General features: G+C 40.6%; 1 protein-coding gene across 6 annotated transcripts in view; it reads right to left on the reverse strand.

Moving 5' to 3' along the window:
- BICD1 (BICD cargo adaptor 1) overlaps window positions 1–24,318 on the reverse strand; it is a 169,299-nt gene that overhangs the window by 59,488 nt on the left and 85,493 nt on the right. The gene's annotated exons all lie outside the window — the stretch shown is intronic.

Here is a 24,318-nt window from a genome sequence, read left to right on the forward strand (position 1 = left end):
AGGTGACATGCACAGCCAGGGCTGGCCAGCAGCACCAATAAATCTGGTCCCTGAGTTAAATTAAACTGAGTGCAGTTAAATTAGTAGAGGGCTGAGCTCAAATTAATCAGATATGTAACTAGTCCTGATCCTCAGCTTACCAAAGATCATAAAAATAATAAAAACTGGATCTCAAAAGGGCATCATCTAATAGCCCATCTTTTCCAGGATAAGAGCAACAACATCTATGCCATTGCTGATATCCATCTAATCTCTTGTTAAAGACTTCCAACAATCCCATCACCTTTCCCAGACACTTGCTTCCTGGCTTTACTTTTGCTTTTCTGACAGATCTATTCTGAATTTTGAATCTGAAAGACAAAAACAATATTTCTTCTCCTACCCACAGAAGGCAAGAAATAAATGCATCTGTTCCTCTCTGCAGGAGACTTCCATTTACCTACTCTATTCATCTTCAGCCATCTCTCTGTCCCATAACCAGAAGAGCAGGTAAGAAATGAGGATTCCAGATAGTTCCCACCACAGAGCAAACTCTTTAGATGCCCTTGCATGACATGCAGGGAGATGGGCAATGATCTACAATAAAAAGTAAATATTGGAGGGGGGAAAGAATAGGAGACCCCAAATAACAGAGCATTCCTTCACAGTTCCTCACACGGGAGGAGAAATACATTGAAAGCAAGCAAAAATCTTCAATACATTATAGAAAGTGGAGTGGAAAAGTGGCTAAAGGAGACAAAAAACCTCTTCACAGGTACAAATCTATTTCAAGGGGTCATCTGCTGGCATATTCTCTATTGTGCTGCAGAGGAGCTGTGAGAGCTCAACATCAAAGGAGCTCCCTGCTCATAGCAGAGCATCCCTCAACAGAATTATTCCTGCAGATCATCAGCTGCAGAGGTGTTTTAAAAGCTCTGTGAATCAACACCCACCACCCTCCCCATGACAATAGGCTCTTTCAAGTTCTCCTTGAAAAATATCAAAACAGGAACAACAAGAAAGTTAAACTTCACTAATTATTCTTCTCCAGATGGGCAAAGACATGGCATCTTTAAACAAACACATCTGAGCCACAACATTTAAATATAATTACATGGCCAAATCTGTCATTATTAAGGGAGAGTACTTCCTCAAAGTCAGGAGCAATTGCAGTAATTAAAGTCCACGTAACATTACCCATCTGCTGCAAAAAGCAGCACAGCATTCTGCAGCCTATTTGACCTTGTGTGCAGAGCACCCACCCCCACTAATTCTTCTGTAGCATGAGCAGAAACATCAATTCAGAAACAGCAGCTGATTAATATTAAAAAGATGAACATGGCTTGATGACTAATGGCTTTTTTTTCCATCAGAGGCTTAGGGTTTTTATTTTAGAGCATATATTTGAATGACCTAGCTAGCAAATAAAGTAAAAGGTAAGTACCTCCCCTGTCTGTAAACCACAACTTTTACGACCAAATTTTACACATAATTTTTACTCATTACAACACACATGGTGATCCATGAATACAAATACCCACATAAAAGATTTGGTCCAGTAAATTACACTGAAGGTTACTTGAATTTATTTATGTCAGTAAAAATACCTGTACTCAGGAAGTGTGGCTGTAACAGTGCAGTATTCTTTACTATTCAATATAAATTGGTTTGAAACCCAATCTTGGCTTTATAATTTGCCCTTTTTTTTTTATTCTAACATAGACCATAAGTTTCACACACTTATTTATACATATGTGTATGTGTATATATCTTACAGTCAACAGCAATCATTTTCATGCTCACAGTTTTCTATCTTTTCCTTTAAAGGCTGCACAAAGAAGATCTTGCTGCTCAGCACGCAGGACAAACACAGATGTAATACATGCCATAAGAACACAGTGCAAGGACTGACTATTAATGCTGCAGTTCTCACACAGATTATTGAAGCATGTTGCCTATGGCTGCACAGCCTCAGAATCAAATTATTCCTTTGGGAATTGAATAAATACTGAGTATCATTAACTGCCTGCAATGCATCAAAATGGAAAAAAAAGCCATAAAATCTGTATTTGCTCAGGGAGTAAAATATCAAGCAAGTTACGGGACTGTTTAGCAACGGGTATAAGAATTAAGTTTAAATCTATTTTTTTCTACTCTCTTGCACTCCCCCTTAAAACCACTGCTGTTTTCCTTTCACCATTTGTTTCTACTGGACTTTCACCCAGCTCACAATGGGTGTTAGTCTGACAGCAGAAGCCTTCTGCTAAAACAGATCATTGATACAGTAATAAAATACAGATAAAAATAACTGGGAATACCCACAAAAAACCCATGCAAACAGCCCTTCAGAAATCTAAAGATAAATCCACCTAAAGCAGTGTTCATTTTCTATAAATACACTGTGGCATGAGGAGGACAGTGGCAAATATCAAGTAATCTTGATGATCATAATAGCACATGTGAGCAGAGGGACTCAGCAGCTCTGGGGGCTCAGCTGCAGCAAGAAAAGGAAGGAGTTTTCTTGTCCTTGCTGAAGGTGTGCTCAAGGACCTTGATAAATGAAGAACTATTTTCTTTCCAGATTTATGGAAATCTAGAAAAACACATCCATATGAAAAGCAGAGGGGAAAACACTGAATTTCAAAGACATGTTCACCTAAGCCTCACCTATGTCAATACCAGAGTTTCCAAATTCTGAACTGAGCCTTCTCTCAAGACTTCCAGCCTGTCAGTGACAGCTGGGTGAAATGGGGGTGCCAGACTGGCCCTGCTGGTGGCCTGGGGAGATGAGGGCAGTGTGACAGCTTGGCCACCCAGCCCCCAGCCATGCCCCCGAGGTGCAAGGGCACCCATGGATAACAGGGGAGTGCTGGACTGTAAATCTCCAGGTACTGCTCACAAACTTCTTGGCAGTGAAGGATTGCAGTCCAAAGTCTTAATGACTCCCTCTGCTTCCTACCATCAGACCACTGCTGATTGAAAGCTTAAGCTCCCTTTGGTTTTTTTCTAACTTATTTTTAATATAAAACACAACAAAACATTAGAGGATGGCTCCAAATTCATCAGGGCTCTTAAATTTTCTCTAAGTTCTTAAAGCTCTCAATCATGGCCTCAACATGCCATCATTACTAATGAAATTCAATACCACTCTGAGCAAATAACTATTTCCATGCAAGTTTTTTAGTTCTGATTCTGTTGTATGCCCACTGGGCTGATATGGCACAACTGAACTCAGTTACACACTGCAAATAAGGGCAGCAAAATAATCAACCTAAAAATGACAGCAACCTCAGAGAGAAAAAAACATCACACTTGAACCAGGTCAGAATTCAGACAAGCAACAGGAATTAGATGAAATTTATGAACTCCCCTTTGTTAACTGATCAATATATTCTATGTCATACCTACACAACTGTGGGCTATGGTCAGGTTTTTCATCACTGAATACTGCTACCAGGGTCTATAGGGAAAACAATCCAGGCTGCAACAATTCCTTGGGCTCTTAATTATTACACTGAGGGTGAGTTTACCCAGCATATCAATCAGAGCATTGACTTGGCATCTTCCTGACCCTGTGTGCTCCATACAAATGTATGTATGGATCATGGGATGCACAGCACACCTGCACCATGCTCTCTGTGCAGGGTCATGTAGGACATGGCCAAACACAAGGGCAGAATGGGAAAAATCCCCCAACAGAACTTCTAGTGTAGTCACAGCTTTTGGCAGTGCATTACCCCTTGTTTAATAGTCTCTGCCTTTGATCACATCAGAACTTCCATAGCAGCTGGTTTTTCTTCAGCCTGTACAGATCTTCTTGTGAAAGACAGAAAAAACAAGGAGAAGAAATTAACCCTGCAGCCACATCTGTCTGTTCTTTTCCTTCATCCTCCCTCAATTACTGGAGGCTACTTAAGCTCAAGTAGCCAAACTGCCCCAGTATATGAAAATAAAGTGCTACCCCCATTTTAATATTCCAAAGTAGGGTGGCCATTGCTTTGCAGCAGTTTGGTGTCTGCTGCAGGAGTGCTGTAGCTGCAGCAAGCACAGGGAAGAAAGCTGAACTGCTCTAGGAAAAGAAATCCCCATTACAAATCAGAGACATTGATTATGCACCTTGAGAGGTACCAAGTCAAAACCTCTGCATTTCCATAAAGTAAGGAATTCTTTCTATGTGCAGTTCAAAGCTTCAAGTTTAAGCTAAAAATCCATTTCTGGCCTTGGTCCTCAGAAAGTGGGAACCATCACTTTCCCTGAGGACCTTCCCAGCTATCATCACCAAATAGGAAGCTTTTGAACACAGCTCTCACAGAGCAACAAAAGGACAAGACATGAGCCTTTGAATCCTAAATTATTTCTCACCCCACACTCCTGAGTCCCTCAGAGATCAGCTGAGATTCAGGAGCATCTAGACAGAATGCAGATGTGCTCTTGTTAACTGGCCCAGCACACTTTGGTATCACAACCCCTTCTACCAGGACCATTTCTGTAAAGAAATGCAGCAGAAAGCCTGACTATTTTCCTCAGTCCATCCCACTAAGAGATTGGAGCTGCTGTTCTGGCTTTCATTTTCTTTTTTCTCATTCTCTCAGGGATGTGTTTGGGTGACCCAGAGAAATTCCAGTAAACCTTTTCTTAAATCTAAACATTGTACTGAAAGCTTTTCCTGCCCAGATTTGTTCTAAACTCAGTAATAAAAACCTACCACCCTGTCTAAAATCACCACCAATTCCATTTTTGCTCTTGCTACCACTTCTGGTCCTTTTTCTTCCCACTAAAGATTGTCAAAATGTTTTCTTCTTTTGCCCCTCCAACCTTTACTTCTTATTCACCATTTTTTCAACAGAGGCATCAGTGTGCTGAACTTGCATCAAATACTAATTTCTCCCCAGTATCTGACATTTGGGTTAAACAGTGCTTTAACAAATAATATTTAATAGCTAAATTCAAAGTTGCAAGGAAATAAAAAAGGATTTCTAATCTTGCAAGCTGATCCTTTGCCAAACCTGATCAACAAAATGCATTCATTTCTCAATCTGGTCAAATGTTTAAGCTGTTTATTCATTGGCTAAAACAGAACAAAATATGCCCTAGTAACAAAGACCAATAGCAGCAGTCTCTGTCACTGTTGTCTGTCCCATGGGCAGAGAGACAAACCATTCTCTAATAATCCTAGTGAGCCTCAGGATATCTTGTGGCAAAACCTTATTATTTAAATTAAAATTTTCTCCCAAGTTCTCCTTTAATTTTAAGATCATGTGTGAGAATACATACTTTTAACAGATACCAGCCAGTGTGTGTTAATCAACCCACATTAAAAGCATACAATGGAAACAGTCAATCATAATATCATATATATGACATATGATAGATATTCTTTATATATATTATAATAGGGTTGGGTTTTTTTACAAGGCCCTGAATGTTTGCTTCAGATGAAGGGTAATAAATCAAAACTAGTCAGAACCTGACTAGTCACAAACAAATTTTATTTTCCCTTTATTGCAGAGCTCCCTTCACACATTTCGCTTCAGTGTAACCAGCTGGGGTAAGAGACAGCCCATGCCAGCAGCACCATCCCCTTTCTTCTACACAGAAATCCTAAGTCTGACCCAAATCCAGAACCATCAGGAGAGGAATTCAAATAGGAAACTTTCACACACTGCTGTTGCCCTGCTCTTCTAAGTTTTCTATGTTTACATTTTTGTATTGGAGTTTCTCATGCACTTTTCATGTAAATAAGGATTGTTCTGCATTCCTTTCTGGAGGAGGAGAGAATTGATGGACTGTTGGTGTGACCAGTGTGGTTGGAGAGGTGGCAATTTCATCCTCCAATCCAGGGTCACTTTTAGAATTCTATAAATACCAGAGTTGGGAAATAAACTACCCCTTTTTTGCCTTGGACATCTCAGAGTGTGAGTGTCCTTCATTTTGTGTCGTATTGTGACATCTGGATTACAAAAACGTAAACATCAGAAGGCTTAGAAGAACTTAGAAGAACAGGGCAACACAGCATCAGTTTGGTGTGCTTTGAACACCAAAAAGGATCCTGTGTTTCAGATGAGTGCAGGACTGGAAGGAAAGGGTAGAAAAAGCAGCAGGTCTCAAAGCTGGGCACAGCAACTCACCAGCCTGGGCACAGCAACTTTCCTGCACGGGCCCAGAGGTCAAGCACCAGCTCTGTACAAAGCCCGAGGGCTTCTCCCAGCCCTGGCCAGTGGCTCAGAGATGGCCCCACTGGTGGCAGTGCCATTTATTTCATCACCACAACACCAGGGCTGAGTGTGAATCATGCTGATAAGGACAGTCGAGGCTCTGGACAAAGCTCAGCACATCTCTCTGAAAACACTGAAATGCCACAGTACTTGTTCCAGACAGGAACTCTTCTTTCTTTTCCAAGGTGAAAGGGGACTGTTTTATATAAGGCAGTTTCCATCAGTATGGGCTTTCACAGGAGAACAAAAGCCAATGATGCAACTTTTCCTGCCTAGAATCTCAATTAGAAACTTGGATTTAGCATGGGTAAACAACTTTGGAAGCAAATGGTAAATGGAACAGAAGAGCTTATGTAGAAGGGCTTTCCTAAAGTGAAAAAAACCCCTGTCTTTAAAGAGAAAAACAGTTGTAATAACCTGTAATTGAATACCAAACAAAAAAAAGGATGGGAGATTCTTTAAATACTCCATCAGGGAAAGTGCTGAGTGTTGCTAGTGATTTCCATGTTTAAGCACACAAGATACATGTGAAAGAGAGTTGTTACATGACAGAGTCTGGGTCCTCCTTTGCAATACATAAAGAATAAACAAACAGATTGATACTAGCTCTGTCAAAAGCTCTTCAATATTAGGAACACTAATACTGAAGAAAGAAGATTGCAATTTTTGAACTTTGGATAGGGTAGGCAGCACAGTTCAGGGTAGGCAGTCAGTGTTAGGGGTACAAGAATCCCAGGAATTTCTGAGCTTTAGGATGCAATCAGCATCCTCTTCACCCAAGCCTCCTCCCTCATCTCACATAGATCACCAAGTGTCAAAGAAACCAAAAAATGTAAGAGGGCAGCCACTTACTGAAAATGGAGATCAGTGCCTCAACATCCCATTACAGGAAAAAAAAAATCACCTCATTATAAAAAATCTGTACAAATTAAACAAACTAAAGCCCTTTCAAAACAGTGCAGATTTTCTATTAGCAGTCAAAACAATGCATGCATTTATATAAAGAGGTGAGAAATTGGCAAAACATGTCCTGGTTAAAAAAAAAATAGTATTATTTCAAACAGAATTTATTTCCACAGTATTTTATCCCTCATATGAGTAAGAGAAGTGTGTGCTATAGGAACAGATTGGAAAAATTATCTCACCAAGTAGGCAGGGAGCTGAACAGATGGCAGCACCAGGCATCACTAGACCTCACTTATAGAGATGATCTTTATCACTTCCATAAGATTAGAAAATTACTCTCCTATGAAATACAACATTCTGAGGGTGAGGCAAAAATCTTTTTTTGTTTTCCATGGAATCAAAGATTATGGACTGCCCACCATGATAAAGTCAGTGGTTCTAAAAGAAATCCCTAACAGAGACAGCTCATTTCTACTAATTTGTCTGCTGGTAGCAACTTGGAGTTGGGTTTCTTTGTAGGCAGGGTGTTCTTTTGAAGAAGATTATCTTAAGCTGCACATACACCTTCATCTAACTCATAAAAAAGACAAGTTTAGAGCATGCTCAGCATGCCCAGCCACAACATGTGTGACAGCATTTACAGGGAGCAAATCTCTTTTGTCACAGAAGGGAAACTATGGCTGGTTTAGGCACTTTTTGAATTTATAAAATTGCTTCTCTCTCCAATCAAAGCACTTTTTCCCACTGTGTGTTTCACACAAAGCTTCCTCCCTTCCTGCCTGTTTATCCCATCCTGCCATATGTTGCAAAGGAGAAAGGTTTTAATTACAGCAGTTACTGAAGCACTTCCCTGCCTACAAAGCACTGCAGAGTCTTTTCAGAAAAAAAAAAAAAGGTTTTATCACTATTATCATTAACAGCTAAAAAATGTTAATTTAGAGCTCCATTTGTGAGCTCTAAATGAAGGGCTGCACACAGATGTCAAAAAAATTCATTCAGTTCTATAGAATGGAAAAGAGAAGCACTGAGGGTTTGGGTGAGTTTTCTCCTTTGACTTAGCAAGCCATCATGCAAATGGTTAAACAGCAACATGGAGCAATTTTCAGTAGCAATTTTCAAAAAATGAGGCAAGTATATGCTAGATATGGTTCAGCTGATGCCAAAGAGGAAGGGGGGGAAAAGCACAAACACTTAAAGTCTCAAAAACTTATCCCTCACATAAACATTAGAAAAGTAGAAGTCAAATAAGACCACAGACTGGAGCAGAGCTTCTCAAGTCTGGTCTGGCACCAAGATGCTTCTTGTAGCCAGCTGGCTGTACCTTAAAGGAAAAAACACCTTCTGGGGTAAGTCTCACAACAAAAGGAGGCTGGAAATGTTTTCTGTGCTGCAGAACTTTAGACCAGTGCAAATCTTGCATTCATTTTTTGACAATAACTGTGAGTTTTAACAGCCTTGAATGGGGGGAAGTGCACAAAGCTGAGGCATGGTGATTTTTCTATAATGGCACAGGGCTGGAGGGCATAACCACTGCATTCCTGGAATAAGGAGATTCTTGTGAAATACAAAGCTGTGGTTTGTGTCAGTACATACAGACACGTGTGTATTTGTGATTGTGATATGTGTGGACAGCGACCATGGGACAGTTACAAAGATGAATTCTAATAAATAACGAGGAAAGTAAAGCATGGAAGAAGGCCTTTGAACCTTTTGTTTGCAATTAACCTTTATAAGTCTTAAGTTGATTTAGGAGCACTTGAATCAAAGTTTTAAGATGTTGCTTTTTAACAAGGACTTTCTGCTTGTAGATAAGCCTTAAAGAGTTTTGCAATAATAACCTTTTGAAATATAATTTTAGAATATTGCTTGTAGTAAGGATCTTTGAAACTATAGGTTTAGGATATATAAAAAGGAAGCATGCTTATCTCGAGGCCCTAACAAAACAGTGAAAAGCAGCTTGAGAAAGGAAGATGGACATCAACTCAAGGATTGATAGTTTTGACCAAGGGAAGCTGGACGTCACTATCATAAGATAATAGTCCTTGAAATTAAAAGCTGGACCCACGTCTGGAAGCTGGACCCCATCATCCAGGACACTCCTTTTGGGATGTACATCCTGAGAAGACTAAATCACAATAGTGTATGGGAATAGAAACTGCTGAGAAAGCTTATGAGTACCCCTATAAATATCTGTAAGCCCCAACCATCAGTGTGCAGTTGGAGGGAAAACTTGCCCCACTGTACCCAGCACTGTATTGCTCATATTTACCATATTAATTAATAAATTGATTGCTGCTTGAATATTGGCCTAGTCAAGCTTCTCATTTATAAAATTCTTAATGAAGTTGAAGATGCAGTATGTAACAGTACATGCCCAATTTTGCCTTCAGGCTATTTTTACACCAAAAATAGTTGAAATGCACTTATCTGGCTGAGGAAGGCATGGAATTATTAAAAGTATAAGGCTGTAATATACACTGAAAGTCAATAATGCACAGGTAAAGAAAGGAAGAGAGTCCTCCTGGGAGGGGATGAAGAGAACAAATGTTTTGAGTCCACAAGAGAAGGCATATCTATAGTTCTCTCTTTACTCAGAAACAACAGCAAGTGACATCTGCAAAAGCCATCTCCTGGCTAAAAAAAACACCTGGAATCAGTTTTAAATGTTGTCTGTTTTTTCCATTAGCTCCCCCTAAAACAATAGCTCCAATTCTACTTACCTTACACAGCAGCAATCTTGACAAACAAACAAAAGCCCAGCATCCCATCAGTCCAGAGACAAGGCCCAGACACAACCTCTTCATGTTCATTATCCTCATCAGGAAAGATGCTCTGTACTTTTGGTTTTCTTTCATATGCATGTCCCCTCATAAGTCAACTGCTGTTCTGCTTATCCACTCCCAGAAAATTCTCCTCTGGAGCCACAGGAAATTCATCCATCTCCTCTGGGAGAAAAATCCTCTTCAAATAAGTCCTACGTGCTGCCAGTCAGCCACTCAACAGCACAGGAAACCTCTGCTAGCACCACATTTCTGACAATCAGTGCCCTCTGAAAGCCCTGCCAAGCACAAGGGAGCTCAGCACACCCAGCCACATCCTCACATCACAGGTAAACCTCTCAGGACAGCTACATCTTAAATCTGGCTGGATTTCAGGGGTGAGACATGGCTTGGACTGTGTGACAATGATATGTGATGAACAATTTGCTTTAGAGGCAGTTTGAGGCCCCTTTTGAGAAAAATTAAGTAGGTAAGTACAGAGAAAATGTTCACCTTGGGAAAACTATCACTGCTATTAAAAGCATTTGATTATTCTTTATCTAGCTGCAGAAGTTTTTGAAAGAAGTTACATTTTTATCTTTCAGCAAAGGTTCTCTCTCCAAGGTATGTGAAAGTTCTGGACACTGGTACTGCAATGGGCTTGCTGTTCAGCTGGCCCAGTGCAGGAACATCACTCAAATCAGCAGGAGCTGCAGCACAGGAGGAAAGCTGAGGTGAGAGACACTTCATCCTACACATGCACCTTGCTGATGGCTCAAATTACTGCTTCAGTGCTTATTCGTATTTTCTAAATGAAAAGTAGTTAACTTTCTATGAAAATACTAAATAATTTTTTTTTAAGTCTATCTTCTGGAGAACAAGAATGTGCTTCCTAAAACCAAAATCAAAGGTCTACCTCATATACAATCTCTCTCAGACCAAATTATTTTCCTCACCCTTGATTGAACAATAATAGGCTATTAAGGCTGTGCAATAAAACCCCACATGAGAAATTGAAAATTACAGCAAGAAAAAAAAAATCTCAATCTAGCTGGAGAATATCCTAGCTGAAAAAACAGGTTCCATCTCTGTATTCATGAGAGAAAGCAGCAATAAATCATGTTTAGAAGTTAACCCCAATCATGCTGAAATAATGAAAGTCTCTAATGGATTACAGACAGGACACAGAAAGAGAAAGCCAGAAGAGGAGAAGGCACATGGCTCCTCATCCCAGCAGACCCTGAATTATGTGCTTCAGTGGAGGAAGTGACATGTGTGTATTTTACTTTACTGTTGTTTTCACAACCCATTTTACCATCCCATTGAATTACACCTTTATAGAGCCTGAACTGTTTTTCAGCTGCAGCACTAGACTTAGAAACATCATGACCTTCCAGCCCTCAGATGGGAATGATGCTTGGAGCTGCCTCCACTATTACAAGGCACAGCTAAGAGAAGTGATTCCCTTAGAAAAAATCAGCATTTAAAAAAACACAACCTGTTAAAGAAAAATGTTTAAACACATGTTACAAAAACTGACTGTGGTTTTAGGTTTCAGCAATAAGACAAGTATTGCAAGATGGTGTAGCTTACAAGCTTTGCTGCAGTGTTGGACAGAAAGGAAATAGTCATGGCTAAATTTCCTTAAGCAGGGGCATGAAATAAAGAAGAAACCAGCCTATTTTGGTTTTAATGTCCTGGAATTGCTTACAACCCCTGAGGAAGAGGTCAGTGCAATATGATATGAAAAACAGAATGATAAACCAGACCTTGCATTTGCTTCTTGACAGAAAGAAAGATTACCTATCCAGTTCACTCTGAGTTATTGCCAAGATTTTTAATGAAATGACAACAGGGATGAAAACAATCTCCAGCATTTCTGCAACCTCACAACTGGAAAGCAAGGAGCTTTCCAGTTGCAGTCAAAACCCAACATTTTTTGCGAACTATCTTGTCTTTCAATATGTGATCATGACTCTTTCTGCCTCAAGGCACAGAGTTACAGAGGCTGTAGCAGTTGTTCTGACTGTGAAAGAATCAGTATTTTTGATATTTCTGAATGCAGCTGAGAACAAAAATATAGACTGCGGTAGGGTAATTCAGCATTTCACCTTGCAACATGCAATTAGGGGGCATGAAAAAGAAATATAATTCCCCAAACTATATGGTAAAAGAATGATTAATTTACATAAATGTTGCTGAAGCTGAGCTGATGGTGGATTTGCTTTGCCTTTCTGATAGCTGCAGTAAAAAGCTGGGCAATGGCTTGCATTGAATTCCTGAAAACTGGTCCTTAGCTCACCCAGGCAATCCACAGCCTGAACTCAGCACAAGGCAGGTGGTGCAGCTGCCCTGTGCTAGAGCTGACCACAAAATAAGAGTTCATTACTCTTGATAACATGCTAAAAGGTGGAGGTTTTCCTAAACAGAAACAACCCCAAGGCTTTGCATTTCTCATTTTAAGTTTAAATACCCATCTAGTTTTATTTTTCCTTTCTAATACTCTAAATTTTTTCACTTTTTGAACTTCAAAACATGTACGGTCATTCCTTTTTCCCTTGAAAATGCTAATACAATTTCAAGTGAACTAACAATACAGAAGTGTTTTTAAATTCTATTAGCAATTTGAGATTAAATTTTACTTATAGCCAATAAAGTGATTTATCCTAAAACAGAGTTTTGGCAGTTATGAGACTGGCATAAAGCTCCACCTCACAACAGATTTGTTTGGAAGAAATTAGGTAGGTTAAGAGGAAGAAAGAGTAATTGTAGAGGGCAGGAAAAGTGAAAATGCAAAACTCATAATTGGCTTTTTAAAAGTATTTATGATGGGTAAAAACATAAAGATGCAAACAGAATACATGAAAGCTGTTAAGGGGCTGACTTCAAATCACCACTGACATTTACAGAGCACTGGCAAACCAAGTTGCATAAAAACCAGCTGTACATCCTAGCCTCCAAAACTCAAATATTCTGATAATGACTCAAAGATCTTCAATAAAATCAGTACCAAGAACACACCAATCATATAAATCTACATCTCTAGCTACATCTTATCTGCTTAACAACTTACTGTGCAATAAAATGGCAATGGGAATTGCTGCCAAAATAAGATCAGCTCCAGCTCTACAAAGTTCCTATGAACATCCTGCAAAGTGGTCTGCAGATTCAGAGCTTCTTCCTCACTGCATTTCCGTCTGTGGAGCGCACCAACAGAGTGAGAACACCAGCACTGTGACTTGATATAGACCAAAATACCATGTTTTCTCTTTAATATATTCCTATTTTTTTGACATCCATACCTATTTCTTGAATTTTTTACTTTTTTCCCTGCTTTTCTCATGTGTCTCTCTGTGTGCCTTATCTGTGAAGGGCAGATAGTGATGGCATATGAGAGAAGCTGCTTGTGAAAGAAACACTTTCCTCCCTCCACAGTGACCCAGAATTTTGCCCTTGCCACTTTAATCACATCCAGCTACCAAGCAAAGAACCAGAATCCTGTATCTTCTCACTGCTGTTGTGTTACCACTTCTCTTGGGGAAACAAGTGCAAAACCCCTGCACCATGAGCCAAACCTCACAGTGTGGCACTAGTGAAGAAGAGCATTGCCTCTGGATGCCCTTTTCGTGACTAGGTGTGCAGGACTGCTGGGAAATGACCCATTTTTAACCCACCTCACTGTGAGCTGACTCTGAAATGCCACAGCCACTCTTCAGGCAGAGTTCACAGCGAGTGTCAGAGCAGGCAGCCCAACCATTTCACTGAAGTGAAAAATCACAGCTCTACCATGCCTTCAAGGCACATTTAGCTGAAAGAGCCAACACACTGTGCTTCAGGAGGAGAGGAAAGGCCACACAGGCAAAATGAAAGAGCAGGGAAGGCAAAAATTGCATTCATATCTAGTCCTACCTATTTGATGGGGATTTTTTTAACAATAACATCATAGAAGCAGACAAGCTCTGATTATGTATGAGCATCTGCACGTACACATCTAAAACATTTGCCAGCAAAAGTGCATTTCTCTCAATCCTGAAGCTTAAGAGTGGATTTGACCATCACAATGAAAGGGTGATAACACTGTCTGACCTCTGCCTGACTTGCTGCCCACCTCCTGGATGCTGACTGGCACTGACTGTTGAGAAAAACTAAAAATAACCAGCTTGTGTCATACATTGTAATAAGGGCAAAGGGAAAAAAAGAGGTGGCATATTTGAGGCTCTTGCTGCTCACCCTTCTGTCACCTTCCTCTTATAAATTCTCCCCTTGAGAACAGAGTTTGTTGTAGAAAGCACAATTAGTACAGATGATGGGAGCCAAGAACTTATTAACAATTTCATACCAATGACAACTGGTAATGAGTTTGAGGTTTGGAGGCAGAAGTGGGAAACTGAAGAGAAGAACCTGCCCCACCGAGGACCACATTTAAGGACAGCCTCAGGCTGCAACACAGAACAGACTTCAGTTTTGTAAGATGTACTCTGAATGAATCCAAATGAGAAAACACCAGCATAAAGAGCACAAAAATATAAACCCCAAAGATGCTGACTTTCCTCATACTTTCCAGGGTTTCATAGGTTTTGATTCTACATGTTTCTTTTTGTTGGTGGAGGATTTTTACTAAAAGTAACTTAGTAGTTGCTTACAATCTAAAGGCATAATTTAGATGCGTTTTGCTCCATCTCACTCTGAAAGCACCTCACAAATCATGCACTTCTGGGGTCATGTCACAGGCAATGCTCCATGCCCTGGCAGCCAAGACATATCCCCATTTCCCAAAATTACCTACTGAAATCCCAGGACAAACCCTTACAAATAAATCAGCATTGATTAAAAGACAAGAAAAGAAAAATGGACTGAAAATAAACATGGGTTTTAAACAAATAAGAGCAGATGTTGAAGCTCGAGCACCTTGTCTGGTAATTATTGTTCACATGGGAGTAGACCCTAAGGTCCAAGTAACTAATCACAGCTCCAGTAGAGATCATTGGGTTTTTCAGTTTTGTTTGGTGGATCTCATCTCTGAACCAATGACCAGTCAGTGCCATCCTTTCTGTACTGCTTAAAAATGAACAAAAAAGTTCAGGAGGAAGGAAAACAGGCAGTGATGCATCCATATGCAGGGAACAGGAGAAAATCAACAACAGAAGGTGCAATCATGCAGGGCTACAGTGCATGTGTGGATTCCCAGGAGAGGAGAAGTGTGACCACACCACTTGTGTACTGATGGCTGGGAATACAAGCAGATTACTGGTCTGTAATCCCAATCAGATCCCAATGAGTACTGAAGGCACTCAGCAATTGCCAGGCACATTCTAACACTGAATGACTGGGAAGAAGTCTCTTAGGGAAGCTTTAACTATCTATTTTTTATTTTTTTTTTAAACTGATCAGGATATTAATTTTAAAAAAATCAAAGGAAACTAATTAGAACAAGGGCAACAAACTTACCTTCATTTGTTGTTTAATATTCTTTATCAGTGACACATGTCATCACAATTCATGCCCTCAGGCAGTGAGGGCTTCCAGCAAAAATTTTATCCTTTTCCTTATGCCTTTACTTTATCTGGAAGGCTGCTTAAACTTTTGGACTCAAGTTCCAGAAAGTCTGGCACCCAGGGTATACTTCCTCTCTCACTTAATCCCAGGCTAATGAATGAAGTCACAAGGTACAAGTCAACACAGCTCCTGAGCTCTTGCTCCTGAGAATCCAGACCACATTGCAAGGATTCTGTAAAAACTGGCAACACAGCTAAACCCAGCAATGCCAAAAACCATCTTACTCCACACCACTTGAACAGATAAAAGCCCAAGTTATTTTTAACCAGCAAATTAGTACTAAAAAGAATGAGTCAGCACAAGAAGTTCTTGAGAGGGCTTCCTCATCTAGAAACAAAAGCCAGGCAGAAAAGTTACAAGTTTTAAAAATGTAGAGGCCACAAGGAAAACCAAAATGTTTTGAAAAGTTCAGAGAGCTGCTAGTCCAATATTCAAGCAGCCACTGGTGTGTGATACCAGGGAAACAGGGATATTAAAGGAAGATGTTTTCCCTGGATTCCCCTACCAGCCCTGGGCACTGGGACTGGATCTTCAGGTGGCAGCAGTACTGATGGCCCAATCCTCCATGAAATGTGCCTCCCTCTTCTTTAAACCCAGGTAACACCTCTGGCTTCCAGCACGTGCTCACTCAATACCCTGCACAAAGGGAGACACAAAGGGCTTGGAAACACCACCAAGGCACAAATAAGGGGTCATTCTTCCAAAGAATTTATGTAAGACCCAGCACTGCCAGATCCCGATTTGATTAATTACTGCCCAAAGATTACCAAGGGCAGCTGAAAGTGCACCCTCTTTCATTTGCTATTTGAGGCCCCTTTTCTGAAAGAAGGAGCTGGGAATTTGAGTATTTTTAATAAGGCACTCTGTATTTATGCAACAGTCCCTTGGTTATGCTCCATTATCCCACTTGGCCTTTTTTTGACCTCCCTAGTGTCCATTGTTTGAGTCTGCTATTCCCAGCGGAGCTAAATGCCTGAACCTTGCCAAAGAAAACAGTGTCATGAATGTGTCAAATCCCAAATTTGTATCCAAAATCCTTCTTTGGGCTCATCAACTGGAAACACAACCACCCAAAGATGCTTTTGGTAGCTTGCAAGTATATTTGAGGGTAAGAGCAGCAAAACAACAAGCTGGTTACCCTAAGAAAACAGTGCCACAACAAAATGCATTTATCCTGAACTCTTGACCTTCCTGTTCTATTACAGTTGGTGCTTATGAGGAGTATGAACTTAGAAACACAACCATCTTATGAGTGATTACAGCAATTTAGGATCACGAACTGCATTTCAGGAAACAAAAAGGTGAACCTTACCATAGCCACCTTGGGTTTCACCTGAGTGGTTTGTCAGCCAAATTGTGAAGCAAGAGCCCAAAGAAAGCATTTGGTGGTAACCAAGTCAGAAGATGGAGCTGAATGGCAGATCTGTAATTAAATCTTTGTCTAATAGGAACACTCAGAAGCAGTTGACAGTGGTTTTGCTGCCTCTATTCAAAGCTCTTTCTCTCACAGAGAGACAGCATCAGGCCATTAGTATACCCATTAATTTCACAGCATGAAGAGAGATTTGGTAGGATTACAAGTCACAGCTTGCTGTATTATTTTGTCTCCAAGGCAAAGAAAATTATTTTGTTTCTTTTCAGAAGTCCTGTGAACAGGGAAAGTACATGTACAGAGCAGAAGAAAGCATTTAACAAGCTTTCAAACTAAGCCCCATCCGAAACTTTTCTTGAAAGCAGAGGGGAACAATATATTTTTAGCAAAATTTTCAGCCTCTTAAGGCAAAAACATCACCTATTAACACTATCAGCAAAGAAGAGAGAAACATTTTTGAGGGTGGCCTGGCAGAATCTCCCTCTGGTAGACTTTTCTTAACACAGGAGAGAGAAAATAAAAACACCTCTCAGTGGGCAAAATAACACACATTATAAGCCTAATTTAGAGCTGGTTCTAACCAGTTGACAGTAAATTCCAAAACAAAGGAATGTAAATACTGTCAACTCTACTGATTATGCTGAAAACGCCCTAAACTGAGATGTGAGCACTCTCCTGACAGGAGGAACAGCTCTGCCATCTCTCTATCGCACCCAGCTCCACTTTGTTTCCCAGACACCTGACATCCACCCCAAAGGCATGTCCATGGGCTGCTGTAGCAGCCCTAGAGCTTGCTCTCACTCCTACAGCTTCTTTTCAAAAAGCAGTGCTTGCATTAAGGTCCATTAAGATCAAAACACCATTAACAACGTCCATGTTGAATACTTCAGCATATTTTCTTAATTATTCTCCCTCTAAAAATCATAGGATCATTCAGGTTAGAAAATACCTCTAAGATCATCATGCCCAACCACTAACCCAGCATGGCCAGTGCCACCATTCAACCACATCCACAAATAAAACATCTATGTATCATTTAAATGCCACCAGGGTTGGTGACTCCACCACCCCCCTGGGCAGCCTGTTCCAATGCTAGAGCACTCTTGCTGAAGAAATTTCTTCTTAGTATTCAATCTAAACCCCCCTGCTTGTTTCCTCTTGTCCTACTCCTTGTTACTTAGGAGAAGAGATCAATCCCCCCTCACTACAACTTCCTTCCAGGAAGTTGCAAACAGTGATAAAGGCTCCTCTGAGCCTCCTTTTAGCCACACTAAATACCCCCAGCTGCTCCTCATAGCACTTGTGTTACAGACCCTTTTATCAGACCCATTGCCCTTCTCGGGACTTGCTCCAGCACCTCAGTGTCCTTCTTGTCACATCCTTCATGTCACAAAACCGGACACAGGAACAGAGGTGTGGCCTCACAAGGGCTGAGTACCAGGGGACCATCACTGCCCTGCTGGCCACATTGCTGCAGACACAGGCCAGGTGCCATCGGCCTTCCTGCCCGCTTGGACACAGCTGGTTCTTGTTCAGCTGCTCTCAACCAGCACACCCAGGTCCTTCTCCACCAGGCAGCTTTCCAGCCACTCTCCTCCAGGTCTGTGGTGATGCATGGGGCTGTTGTGGCCCAAGTGCAGGACTCTGCCTTGCTGAACCTCATTCTGTTGTGCTCAGCCCACCAATCCAGCCTGGCAAGGTCGCTCTGCAGAGCCTTTCTCCCCTCCAACAGAGCAACATTTCTGCCCAGGTTGGTGTTGTCTGCAAACTGGCTGAGAGTGCACTTGACCCCTTCATCCAGGTCACCATACAAGGCCCTTGCTGCAAGTGCCACCTTAATATTAGCAAGCAGATAAATATTTATAATGCAAGCTTTCTTTAACTGGTGTAGATGCCAAAGCAAACTTCCACTCTGGAGTAGATTGAGTGGGATAAGGCTGTGGATGCAGACACTGGAAAGCAGGGGACAACACCACAAGGGAGCAGATGAGATCATGTAAGGATCTCACGTGTGAAAAATGAGTATTTTATGATTGGCTTTTCACAAATATTAAAATGAATATTATATGCGTTATGTTAGAAAGTTACGCTGTACTAATTTTTTTAAGTAGCGTGTTAAAAAGTTTTAGGTTATAACATAAGGTTAAAATAGAAACTATGCTATGTAGGATACTTTTTTCTAAAGAAAAGACTCACACCGAGATAGCAGCCACAGGACACCTAAATCTTTCAGAGAAAGAAGATTTATTGCTCCCTTATCAGTAGAAACAAACTTCTTCCCACCTTGCTTAGCCATGATGACACTGTCAGGATTAAGAGGAAGAAGTTGACACTGACCAGACAGAATCCTTTGTTTGAATGCATCATGTATGAGGTGTATGAATATGCAACAGGCTATTGCTTTTAAGGGTTAATCCTCTGTTAATGTGGGTCCTTTTTCAGGCTTATTTTGCCTAGAAAAAGATACCTGGACTGTCTGAAATCTTTGTTTTTATTGTCTCCTATTGTCCTAATCCAAATTGTCCAAATTACTCTAATCATATTGCTATTTTTATAACCATTTTATCATTATTAAGCTTTTAAAATTTTAAAAAACAAGTGACTGGCATTTCTCACATCCCCTCACTTGGGTGCCCAGAATTCCCTCCCTCCAAGAGCTCAGCAGTCAGGGCACCCACCATGGCAGAGCCAGGCTGCAGGCCACGTTCTCTCTGAGGGATGGGGACAGCCTTTGCTGAGGGCTGCCACCTCACACAGGAGAGGCTGGGGTTCTGCTCCCTGACCCAATTAATATTGGAGTATTTCTTACCCAACATTAATGAAATAGGGACTAAAACTTGTTCCCTATTCCCATCTGAGCGGTTTAGCCTTTAGGCTACAGTCATTCTCATCAGCTGGCTCAGTCCCACAAAACACCACCTCCCAACAATGTGGAACAGCTTCATCTGCAGGAACAAAGAACCTGCCAACCAACTGCTAGGGCACTTCCTTCAGAGAAAGAATTGGATTGACAAATCCTAGGACAGAGAATCAGCTGGAGCCCCAAACCTCGCCACAATCACAGAACCAGAGAGTGGAAGGACATCACTGGGTGAGGTGGCCAGCTGGGAAACCTCTCCTTGGAAGACCCCAGTAGCTCCTACAGCAGTGCCCAACATGCAGCAACAGGGCAGTGACAGACCTCAGGCCAAGCCAGACCTTCAGATGGACAGAAAACTTGACAACAGGTAGAAATTGAAGCAGGTAATGTGTGCAGAAACTTCCAGCAGTAGATGACAACTGAATGTACAAAGGACCTAAGGACAACTGTGGCATTCACATTCCCTGGAAAAATCCCTTTGGCCCAGGATTTTTCTCCTAGGAAGCTGAAAAGCCTCAGAGAAAAGAGACAACAAGAATTAACTCATTTGCTTCTCCTGTGTTGTGCTCACATGTGGAATGTGTTTGGAGACTGTTTACCTCCAGGTGATTTCCTGATTGGATTCTGGTGTGAGTTGTTTTGACTCTTTGGCCAACTGGGGCCAAGCTGTGTAGGGACTCTGGAAAGAGTCACAAGTTTTCATTATTATCTTTTAGCATTCTGTAAGTATCTTTTCTATATTCTTCAGTATAGTATAGTATTCTTTAATATAATATAGTATAAGAAAGTAATAAATTAGCCTGCTGAGAACATGGAGTCAGATGCATCATTCTCTCCCCTGGTTGGTGGACCTGCACTTACCATACACTCCCTACGTTATACAGATGCACTATGTATCCAAATCTAAACCCAAAGCAGCAAAACAAGAATCTGAAATTGGTGTGTTTGCCCTGCTTACACCATGACAGGGTTTTGGCTACAGGTGTCCACATTTGAAGGTTTTAGGTTTTACTCAAAATTGTAAAAGAGAAAAACCCCTCATGTTTCCGACTGAAAAAAATATAATTCCTAAATAGGAAACAGCAAATTTTGATTTAAAGCATGTTTCATATAGGAAGTCCAGTTTTTAATATATAACTTTTTAGATGAAATCCAGCTTGAAAGCAATGACTCTAAATTTTTTCTGATTTCAAACATCAGTTCCCCTCAAAAAAATCCAGGCTACCATGCCCACACATTATCCAATTAGCATGAAGTGCAAGACTTTTGCATGGCAGAAGCAAATAATTGTTTAGCTCTTGATTTCAAGGGCGGGACAACTTCACCTTAGACATTTTTTTTCACCTGCTTTCAGAAATAATACATCACAAATTTCTATTTTTCTCTCCCCCAACTCTTCCACCACTGCCCTCTTTCCTGTTTTTGCCCTCCAGACACCCAGGTGTGTGCTGTTTCCATGGCCCATTAATATTGCCATCACATAAACCCCCCTGTTCATCTGTTATCTCATGGGCTGCAGGTACCCAGGTGCCAAGTTTTTGTGCAATCCCCACAGCTGTGGCTTTTTAGTAGGGAGCCTGTGAGTTTTAACCCCTTTCTTCCTGGCTTTCTACTTGTCACTAGTTTTAATGGGAAGAAAGAGCTAATCCATACCTGCCAGCCCCTTCAGGCACCAAGTCACTCACCTACCCACCCCATACAGCTCATCAGCCTATGCTGTAACACCTACAAACCTTGAACCATCACTCATCTCCATTTTCTACACTGTCATCTGCTTCAGTCTTTGCCTCATTCTCTCTCCCTTCCATTGCCACTTGTTTTGAGTCAGATGCCCAGCTCCAAGGTATTCAGCCTTCCCATGATGGAGTATATACAGACATCACCTCTAAATGGAGATTTCCTGTCTGTGGGCATGGAAATCTTCCTCCAACTACTGAGCTGGGTCATCTGGGCTTTCATGACCCCCTTTGCCAGTTATCAGCTTCCCAAGGTGGTGATTACATCTCTATATATCAATAAAATACTTATGGTTATCATGAGAAGAGATTTTCTCTACTGCTACAAATGAGAAAGTTATTCATCTCCCAACTGTAAGTGAACAGTGCTTTTAAATAGGCAAAAAGCAGACTCTGGAAAATTAGAAAAGGGTAAAAGATTGTTTTAAAAAGATTTTTTAAAAGAAAAGTATTTTTTAAATATTTATAATAAATGAGAGCTATTTGTACACTGTTAGAGAAGGTTATATGATCTAATAACCATAATGATCTCTCCATACAGAGAGGCCACCACCATGAACTGTATGATGCCTAACATAAAAATTTTGTACATCTAGTCTCTGACTGCTAAAATATTATCTCTCTGGTCTCAGTTTTAAAATCTGTATAGTTTTGGTTCAAACTAAACAGCCTACATTCCCTATCTGAGGTCTTGGTGGGAGAAAAGAAATCTACCAGCTTCTCAAAATGTATATTTTATTTAGTGAGGTGATAGTTAATAAGATTCCTATCCAACTCTAAGGATTTTTATTTTACATCAAAAATAAAGCTGTGTTTTACTCTTTTAATCATTTTAACATGAAGTAGAAATCTATCTATGTTCAGAGACTGCTGGTTCATTAATGCCTGTGAGGGTGAAGCACATGATCAAATTCTCAGAAAACCTCTTTTCCAAGATAGAGGTACTGAAATCAGTTTGTTTGGTTTTGCAGTCTGAGGTGCATAATTCTGCAGAGATCTGAGCCTGATACATTCCCTTTTATAGCAAGGGAGATCCAGGTCAAGCTGCCCTGCAGACATCAGCTGTGACTGCAAGGCAGATACTTGCTAAAAGGTATGAATTTTTAAACTCCAGGGCTATGGAATTCCCAGGGTTGCTAAAACCCATCAGCATTCATGGGACTGTATTCTGCTGGTTCAGAAAATGCTCATAAACATTCATAGGACTATGGATTTCTGTGCAAATTCAGAGAGCACAATGAATTCATCAGATAACTCCCAGGACAGGCTGGAGAGTGGAGAAGCACTGAGTGTATTATTTACCAGTGTGATACCAATAACAGAGGTCATTTTTCGAAAACTCACCTATCAGTCTTCAGTATCCTAAGTGGATGAGTGCATGGAGAAACTACCATACATTTGTGTCATCCATGCAAAAACACTGTTCCCAGAACCACACAGCACTTATTCAAAATCTTTCTATTAAGACTGAAGGTGAAAGGAATTATTTTTTTTGCTTGTTTGTTTAGTTTATAAAATATCTTATTAAGGCCTAAAAAAACAGCCATAAAGCATGTTTTTCTTGAGGGGAAGACATAAAGGGCAGGAAGGGGAAAAGACAGGATACAATCAGGTAACTTCTGTCCAGAATCTACCCATCTATCTTTGCATCACTCAGTACAGAGGCCCACGTAAAAATGATATTTTTTCTTTTTTTTCCTCTAATTAGATTCCCAGATTAACTGCCTAAAGAGACAAATTGCTTCCTCATTGTAGCAATCCACCCACACAGCACCTAATTCTGGTTTTACCCCAAAACATACCAGATATTGCATACTTTTTTTCCCCTCACCTTTGTAGCTGTCAAGATTTGGGATAAGTTTAGTCTGCTTTTTCCTGCTTGCAGGAGGCAGAAACAAGCAGACAAATTCATAAACACTCAGAGGAGAAGGTCATGTCCTTTCAGCAGGCACTTGGACATCACAGCCACAGGACCAAGGGATACCAGGCTGAGCACAAGTGAGACTCCTTTGAGCACAAGGTGAAATACCAGCATAATTCAGTGTGAAAAGATCACAAAGAGACTGAAGTAGATGCCAATCACCCCCTATCTCTTATTACTATTCAAGTAATTAATGATAATAGCGTGTGGTGTAATCAACTGACAGCACTAATTCCATGTATGCTTTGTACATTGATCGTAGTAACACAAAATTAAAGTTCCACCTAGTCAAGGACTTGATACTTGGGGTACAACATCATCTTAGTAATAACAATCAGTTTCTCAGCCTTATTTTTATTCAAGTAAATTCCTTTATTGCACTTTAATTAACCACTATGGCTCGATTCTATTTAGCATTAGAGCAGGAAATAATTGCAGCTGGCTTCACACTAGCAGTTACTATTATCACCAAGGAAACGAGGACAATCAATATTCCAAGGGAGGACAGGTACTGAAACTGCCTCCTGAACAAACTGCAGATCAATAACCACGATGGAAAATGGAAGGGAGATCTGCATTTGAAGGAGTCTCAGAGGGAAAGAATGGAGTACAAAGACAAATAAGCATTTTTTTCTAGCTTGGTTGTTCATTTGTGTCTGAACCCCAAGTCATCAGGGCCTGCAAGCTAAACCAAACAGGTAGGGCTGTTAGCAGCTGGTTGTCTAGCAACAAAAAGATTTTAGGACAAGCAGATCAAAAATAACTAAAAATAGATTTTATTTTCTTTTGTTAACAACTGCAATAGCAATCACAAATTTTAATTGGAATATGGGAACAGCTGGCACGTGTGTACTTCTTCCTGAAACCTGACCTGTATTATGGGCAAATGCAATAAAAATGTTCAATGGGATTAAAGGCCTCAGTTCCAGGGATAGCCTACAGAAAGCCCTGGAAGAGGGTAAGAGGATGCTATTCCACCCAGCTACAAAAAACATGTTAACTGTTAATATTAAC

Source organism: Serinus canaria, chromosome 1A, assembly GCF_022539315.1.
Source record: "Serinus canaria isolate serCan28SL12 chromosome 1A, serCan2020, whole genome shotgun sequence".
NCBI classification, from domain to species: Eukaryota; Metazoa; Chordata; class Aves; order Passeriformes; family Fringillidae; genus Serinus; species Serinus canaria.